Here is a 7934-nt window from a genome sequence, read left to right as displayed (position 1 = left end):
GAGAGAGATTATAGCCCGCAATTAGGTCATATTAACCAGCATAAGGTACCAATTAAGTCAGCATATGACCTCTTATAGGGTATAGTAAGACAAGATGGTATCAGGGGTACAGAGTGTAACTGTGGGATAGTGAGTAATAGAAGGCAAGATGGTATCAGGGTACAGAGTTATAACTGTGGGATAGTGAGTATAGTAAGGCAAGATGGTATCAGGGGTACAGAGTATAACTGTGGGATAGTGAGTATAGTAAGGCAAGATGGTATCAGGGGTACAGAGTGTAACTGTGGGATAGTGAGTATAGTAAGGCAAGATGGTAATCAAGGGGTACAGAGTGTAACTGTGGGATAGTGAGTATAGTAAGGCAAGATGGTATCAGGGGTACAGAGTGTAACTGTTTACATAGTTACAATAGTTACATAGTTACATAGGGTGAAAAAAGACCATTGTCCATCAAGTTCAACCCAGCACACAACCTATACTAACCAATCTATACACTCACATACATAAACTATATATATACAACCAGTAATACTAACTGTAGATATTAGTATCACAATAGCCTTGGATATTCTGATTGTTCAAAAACTCATCCAGGCCCCTCTTAAAGGCATTAACAGAATCTGCCATTACCACATCACTAGGAAGGGCATTCCATAACCTCACTGCCCTCACCGTGAAAAACCACCTACGCTGCTTCAAATGGAAGCTCCGTTCCTCTAATCTATAGGGGTGACCTCTGGTGCGCTGATTGTTTTTATGGGAAAAAAGAACATCCCCCAACTGCCTATAATCCCCTCTAATGTACTTGTACAGAGTAATCATGTCCCCTCGCAAGCGCCTCTTTTCCAGAGAAAACAACCCCAACCTCTGACAGTCTAACCTCATAGTTTAAATCTTCCATCCCCTTAACCAGTTTAGTTGCACGTCTCTGCACTCTCTCCAGCTCATTAATATCCTTCTTAAGGACTGGAGCCCAAAACTGCACTGCATACTCAAGGTGAGGCCTTACCAGGGACCTATAAAGGGGCAAAAATATGTTCTCATCCCTTGAGTCAATGCCCTTTTTTATACAAGACAGCACTTTATTTGCTGTAGTAGCCACAGAATGACACTGCCTGGAATTGGACAACTTGTGATCTACAAAAACCCCTAGATCCTTCTCCATTAAGGAAACCCCCAACACACTACCATTCAGTAGATAGTTTGCGTTTATATTATTTCTACCAAAGTGCATAACTTTGCACTTGTCAACATTGAACCTCATTTTCCAGTTTGCTGCCCAGTTTTCCAATTTTGTCAAATCGCTCTGCAAAGCGGCAGCATCCTGCATGGAACTTATAGTTTTGCACAATTTAGTGTCATCAGCAAAAATAGAAACAGTACTGTCTATGCCCCCCTCCAGGTCATTAATAAACAAGTTAAAAAGCAAAGGCCCAAGGACTGACCCCTGCGGTCTACTCCACTAACCACACTGGCCCAATTAGAAAATGTTCCATTTACAACCACTCTTTGTACTCTATCCTTCAGCCAGTTCTCTATCCAATTACAAATATTATGTTCTAGGCCAGGTATTCCTCAATTTGATCATTAACCTTCTGTGAGGTACTGTATCAAACGCTTTAGCAAAATCTAAGTAGATGACATCAACTGCCATTCCAGCATCAAGGTTCCTGCTCACCTCCTCATAAAAGGCGACTAAATTAGTCTGGCAAGATCTGTTACGCATAAAACCATGCTGGCAACAAACTAATAGTATTGTGAACTGCAATGTATTCAACTATCCTATCCCTTATTACCCGCTTCCAGAAGCTTTCCTACTACTGATGTCAGACTAACAGGCCTATAGTTTTCAGGCTGAGAACGAGATCCCTTTTTTAAATAACGGCACCACATTAGCAATCCGCCAGTCTCTCGGCACCATGCCAGACCTCAACGAATCCTGAAAATTAAGTGAAGAGGTTTGGCAATCACTAGCGCTCAGCTCATTTAATACCCTGGGATGAATCCCATCCGGCCCTGGACCTTTGTTTACCTTTACATGTTCAAGTCTATTTTGAATTTCCTCCTGAGTGACCCACGCGTCAGTAGCTAAATTACTAGCACTGGGCATATTACAAGGGAAGCCTTCATTATCTGGCTCCTCAGATGTATAGACAGATGAAAAATAAGAGTTCAAAATTTCTGCTTTTTCCCCGTTCTCATCAACCAACGTACCCCCCGTGATAATAAGGTTCCCACCCCTTCTTGCTTAATTTTTTTACTATTCACATAATTAAAAAATAATTTTGGATTCTTTTTACTCCTAGCTGCAATATCCCTTTCCATCTCTATTTTAGCTTGCCTGATAGCTTTTTTTTCTGCTTTATTTGCTTCCTTGTACCTGATGAAAGTTTCCGCTGTCCAGCTAACTTGAATGCCCTCAAAGCACGTTTTTTCTTACCAACCTCGACCTTTACTCTTTTATTCAGCCATAAAGGTTTTGCTTTGCGATGCCTCTCCTTGCTTACAAGGGGGATATACTGTTGTGTATACTTGCAAAGCAATGTTTTAAAGATGTTCCATTTTCCTTCTGTGTCTAACCCCATGAAAAGCCTTTCCCAGTTGACACATTGCAGAGATGCCCTTATACTGGGCAAAGTCTGCACGTCTAAAATTGAGCGTTTTAGTTACTCCCTTATAAAGCTGTCTCTGTAGCATTATCTCAAAGGAGACCATGTTGTGATCACTGTTCCCCAAATGCTCACCCACACAAATGTTAGAGATGAGTTCAGTATTATTAGATATTACCAGGTCCAAAATAGACTCATTCCGAGTAGGTTCTTGAACCGCCTGAAATAAAAAGTTGTCATTTAGCATATTTACAAACCTACTAGCTGTTTCTGACTTAGCCACCCCATTACTCCAGTCAATGTCCGGATAATTAAAGTCCCCCATAATAACAACTTGACCCCAATTTTGAAGCCTCCTCCATTCGCAAAAGTAGCTGGGACTCATCCCCTCATCTATACGGGTGGTTTATAACATACACCAATGATCATTTTCTTTGTGACCTTCAGCCCTACTGAAATTTCTACCCAAAGAGATTCAACGTTTTCATTGGTAATGTCTTTATTACATGGCTTTAAATCTGACTTTACATAAAGACAAACCCCTCCACCCTTTTTAATCCCTCTGTCCCTCCTAAAAAGCGTATAACCATTTAAATTCACAGCCCAGTCGCATTTTTCATCCCACCAGGTCTCAGTGATACCAATTAAATCATAATTTTCAATACATGCAATAGCCTGCAACTCCCCTATTTTTCCCGACAAGCTACGCGCATTAGCCAGCATGCAGCGGAGATTATTACTTCTCCCTCTGATGCTTACATTAGCTAAAGGACAGTTAGAGCTAAGGTGAAAATGAGTCTGTTTCCCTGTAACAATGGAAGCTCCTTATCTGATAAACTATATGCCCCCCTCACTCCTCCCCCACAACCCTTTACTGGTCCCACTGCCCCATCTACACTAGCTCTCCCATAAGAATCTAGCTCACCCCCCCCCCCCTTGTCTAGTTTAAACACTCCTCCAGCCTCTTAACCATTCTCTCCCCTAGCACAGTAGACCCCCTTCCATTGAGGTGCAATCCGTCAGGGCTGTATAGATTGTACCCCAAAGAAAAGTCAGCCCAGTGCTCTAGGAACCCAAACCCTTCCTTCCTACACCAAGACTTTAGCCACGGATTTAGCTCCCTAAGCTCCCGCTGTCTCCCTAAACTAGGCACGCGGCACCGGCAAAATTTCCGAAAAAATGACATTGGAGGACCTTTGCTTAATTTTAGAGCCTAGATCCCTGAACTCACTCTTTAAGGTCCCCCACCTACCGTTCATTTTGTCGTTAGTACCGATATGTACCAAGACAGCCGGGTCATGCCCAGCCCCTCCCAATAATGTGTCGACCCGATCAACCACATGCCGAACCCTGGCACCAGGAAGACAGCAAACTGTCCGGTTGAAGCGATCCGCTCGACAGATTACCCTGTCCACTTTCCTAATGATCGAATCCCCTATAACCACCATCTGTTTAGGCCTAGCTCTGCTCTCCTCCCCACCACTACTAGAGAAACTGGTCTCCAGGCTGTTAGAGAGATCAGCCTCATCTAGAACCGCCAGTCCAGAGTTCACACTACCATCTTCTTCACACAATCTGGCAATCTGTTGGGATGCGCAAACCCTGGAGCAGCCTCCCTTTTTCTTTTGCCCACACTCGATTTCCTAACTGTCACCCAGCTTACTGCCCTATCATCCTTTCCTTGCTCCCCTCCCCCATACTATCTGACCCCGCTAGTTCTTGTTCAGTTAGCAAGAGACTTCTTTCAAGATTGTCAATAGAACGCAGTGTTGCAACTTGTTCCTCTAGAGCTCTAACGCGAGCCTCTAAAGTGGCAACTCGCTCACATCCACAACAGAGGTATGCACCTTGGAACTGTTGTTCCACAACTGCAATAGATGGAGGAAGCAAATTGTTCTATATCAATCATTTTGCTCATTCAACATAACTGCCCCTTGGCTAGTGCTAAGTATAAGACGTCCCTAAGTTGCTAAGTGAGTTGTTCCTCTCAGTATAAGTAAAGGGGGTATAAGGCCAAATAGAAATTTCAGCTTTGCATTAGCAGTCACTGCTCAATACAAAACAATCCAAGTGCTTGGGAGAGGGTTTAGGAAGTTTTCTCGATTTTTATTGAACTTTAGACCCTCTGAAAAAAATACAGAGGCATCGAGCCAGTGGGGTAACTATAGAACAGGGGTCCTCAAACTTCTTAAGCAAGGGGCAAGTCCATGGTCCCTCAGACTGTTGGGGGCAAACTATGGGCCACTCCTGCATTCTCTCTCTTCCAGCTCCCCCTTCCCGCTACCTGCTGCGTCCTCTTCCACAGACCACTCCCCCCCCCCCCCACTGCCCCCGCACTCCCTCTCGCTGCCCACTGAGTCCTCCCTCTTCCAGCTCCCTCCGCTCTGTCTGTCTTCCCAGCTCCCCCTCCCACTCAATGATGAGTCCTCTCTCTGCCAGCACCGTCTGTCCTCCCTCTCAGCTCCCCTGTCCCGCTCCCCGCTGAGTCCTCTGTCTCCGCTGCCAGGGGTGAGGACGCAGCAGGGGGCTGGGTAAATTAACCAGGCCATAGTTTGAGGATCCCTGCTATAGAGGATGCAGACCCCATGCATGTGGGGGGGCCTGTGGGATAGGGGTCTGTTTTCTCTATAGTTGTTAGAAATCCCCCATCCCCAGCCAGCATGAGCGTGGGGGGATGGAGGGCCGGGCAGGGGCTGCTGTGTGCGTGCCGGGCCCCTCTGAGGAGCATTTTGCAGCCCTGTTGTTGTTACACCACTAGCACAAATTGCCCCACATAGAATGCCCGGCACTTAAGGCTAATGGCATGTGGGGAGATTTGTCATCCGGGGTTAAATCTGGGCTACTGGGGCAACAAATCCACCCCAGACTGTTTCCCATCGACAATAAAGTAACCCACTAGTGGGAAACCATACGCAGCATTTTGTTTACAAGGAAACTGCGGGCGACTTTGGAAAAGCAAGACCCACGTATGCTTTCCCACCAGCAATTTACTTTATTAAGATTTGGGGGATTTCTGAGTTCACATTTTAAGAATATGCATTTACCAAAACATTAACCATATCCCAATTTTTGCATAAAGGGGACCTTTAAGTTACCTATTACTATGTTACAGAGAGAAAGAGATCCCTCCTTTCCCTATTTGCACTATTATATCCACACTCGTCCACTGCCACCAAATTAAAATTCTCATTAAAAAGAAACCCTTATTTTTGTAGTTTGTTTCTCTTTTTTATAAAACTTTTATTATAAAATATACATTTTCTCAAGCAAAATATAATATACATGTACAGTACATATACATCCAAAAATATCAGGCAGATAAGTGTTTGAGAGTTGTCACTGGAACTCCTCTCTGAACACAACTGGTTCATAGCATTAAGTAGATGCATTTGGCTCCAGATGTTCCCAACCCTTTCCATCCCTTCCCTTTTCTTTTGGGAACATATCGAAGGAGCCAAGTTTCAGGTTGGTAACAGATCCTGCCTGGGGTAGATTCCTTTTTGGCGCTTATACGTTCTTCATTGGATCTGTTAATATTCTATCATAGAAATTCCTTTGGGCAGATTGTTGGTCTTAGTCTCTAATAACTCGTCTTATGCAGTTGTTTTGCACCTAAGGGAAGAATGTTATAATATTAGCTACGGAGCAGATCTTTGGTTTAACAAAGTCAATTCTAGGAAACTACAAATGAATGTGAGATAATAGGTGTAATTTCAGCTAGCCATTTAGCATATCTCCACATTTATGTAGTAATTACCCCTAGTAATTAAACACCTACACCTGGATATTAAAATGCCCTAAAAGCACCCTGAGGGGCAGATTTATTAGCATTTGAATTTTTTAAATCCCCAAAAAACCTGAAATCTCAAATGTGGCCATCATCACAGCCACTTGGCCGTTATTTCCCCTTGAGCTTCCTTGTTAAAAGAGTCTGATTGAAAATCCTAAGGGATTTTCTTATTACATTTGTTGCAGATTTAGTTCTTTTCAACTTACGCCATAGTCTTCCTCTGATTCATCAGAACCATAAACTTCTTCTTCATAAACTTCTTCATAAACTTCTTCATAAACTTCTTCATAAACAAGTTCTTCATCAGATTCCTCCTTGTTAAGAGAAAAAGACAAATACAATTACACAAAAACACATTTTACATTCAAAGTCAATCAATATCGGGATTTTCTTATTATATTTGTTGCAGATTTAGTTCTTTTCCACTTACGTCATAATCGACCTCTTCCTCTAATTCATAAGAACCATAAAATTCTTCATACAGTTCTACTTCCTCAGGTTCCTCCTTGTTGAGAGAAAAAGACAAATACAATTACACAAAAACACATTTTACATTCAAAGGCATTCATTATCGGGATTTTCTTATTATATTTGTTGCTGATTCAGTTCTTTTCCACTTACGTCACAGTCTTCCTCTAATTCATAAGAACCATAAACTTCTTCATACAGTTCTTCATAAACTTCTTCATAAATTTCTTCATAAACAAGTTCTTCTTCATCAGATTCCTCCTTGGTAAGAGAAAAAGACAAAAACAATTACACAAAAACACATTTTACGTTTAAAGTCAATCAATATCGGGATTTTCTTAATATATTTGTTGCAGATTTAGTTCTTTTCCACTTACGTCATAATCTAACTCTTCCTCTGATTCATTAGAACCATAAAATTCTTCAGGTTCTTCATCAGGTTCCTCCTTGTTAAGAGAAAAAGACAAATACAATTACACAAAAACACATTTTACGTTCAAAGTCAATCAATATCGGGATTTTCTTAATATATTTGTTGCAGATTTAGTTCTTTTCCACTTACGTCATAATCTAACTCTTCCTCTGATTCATTAGAACCATGAAATTCTTCAGGTTCTTCATCAGGTTCCTCCTTGTTAAGAGAAAAAGACAAATACAATTACACAAAAACACATTTTACATTCAAAGTCAATCAATATCGGGATTTTTTTTAATATATTTGTTGCAGATTTAGTTCTTTTCCACTTACGTCATAATCTACCTCTTCCTCTGATTCATTAGAACCTTGAAATTCTTCAGGTTCTTCATCAGGTTCCTCCTTGTTAAGAGAAAAAGACAAATACAATTACACAAAAACACATTTTACATTCAAAGTCATTCAATATCGGGATTATTCTTATTATATTTGTTGCTGATTTAGTTATTTTCCACTTACGTCATTTTCTATCTCTTCCTCTGATTCATTAGAACCATGAAATTCTTCAGGTTCTTCATCAGGTTCCTCCTTGTTAAGAGAAAAAGACAAATACAATTACACAAAAACACATTTTACATTCAAAGTCATTCAA

The sequence above is a fragment of the Xenopus tropicalis genome, chromosome 8 (genome assembly GCF_000004195.4).
Source record: "Xenopus tropicalis strain Nigerian chromosome 8, UCB_Xtro_10.0, whole genome shotgun sequence".
Classification (NCBI taxonomy): Eukaryota; Metazoa; Chordata; class Amphibia; order Anura; family Pipidae; genus Xenopus; species Xenopus tropicalis.
The sequence above is the reverse complement of the archived record's forward strand: the minus strand, read 5'-3'. Positions refer to the sequence as shown.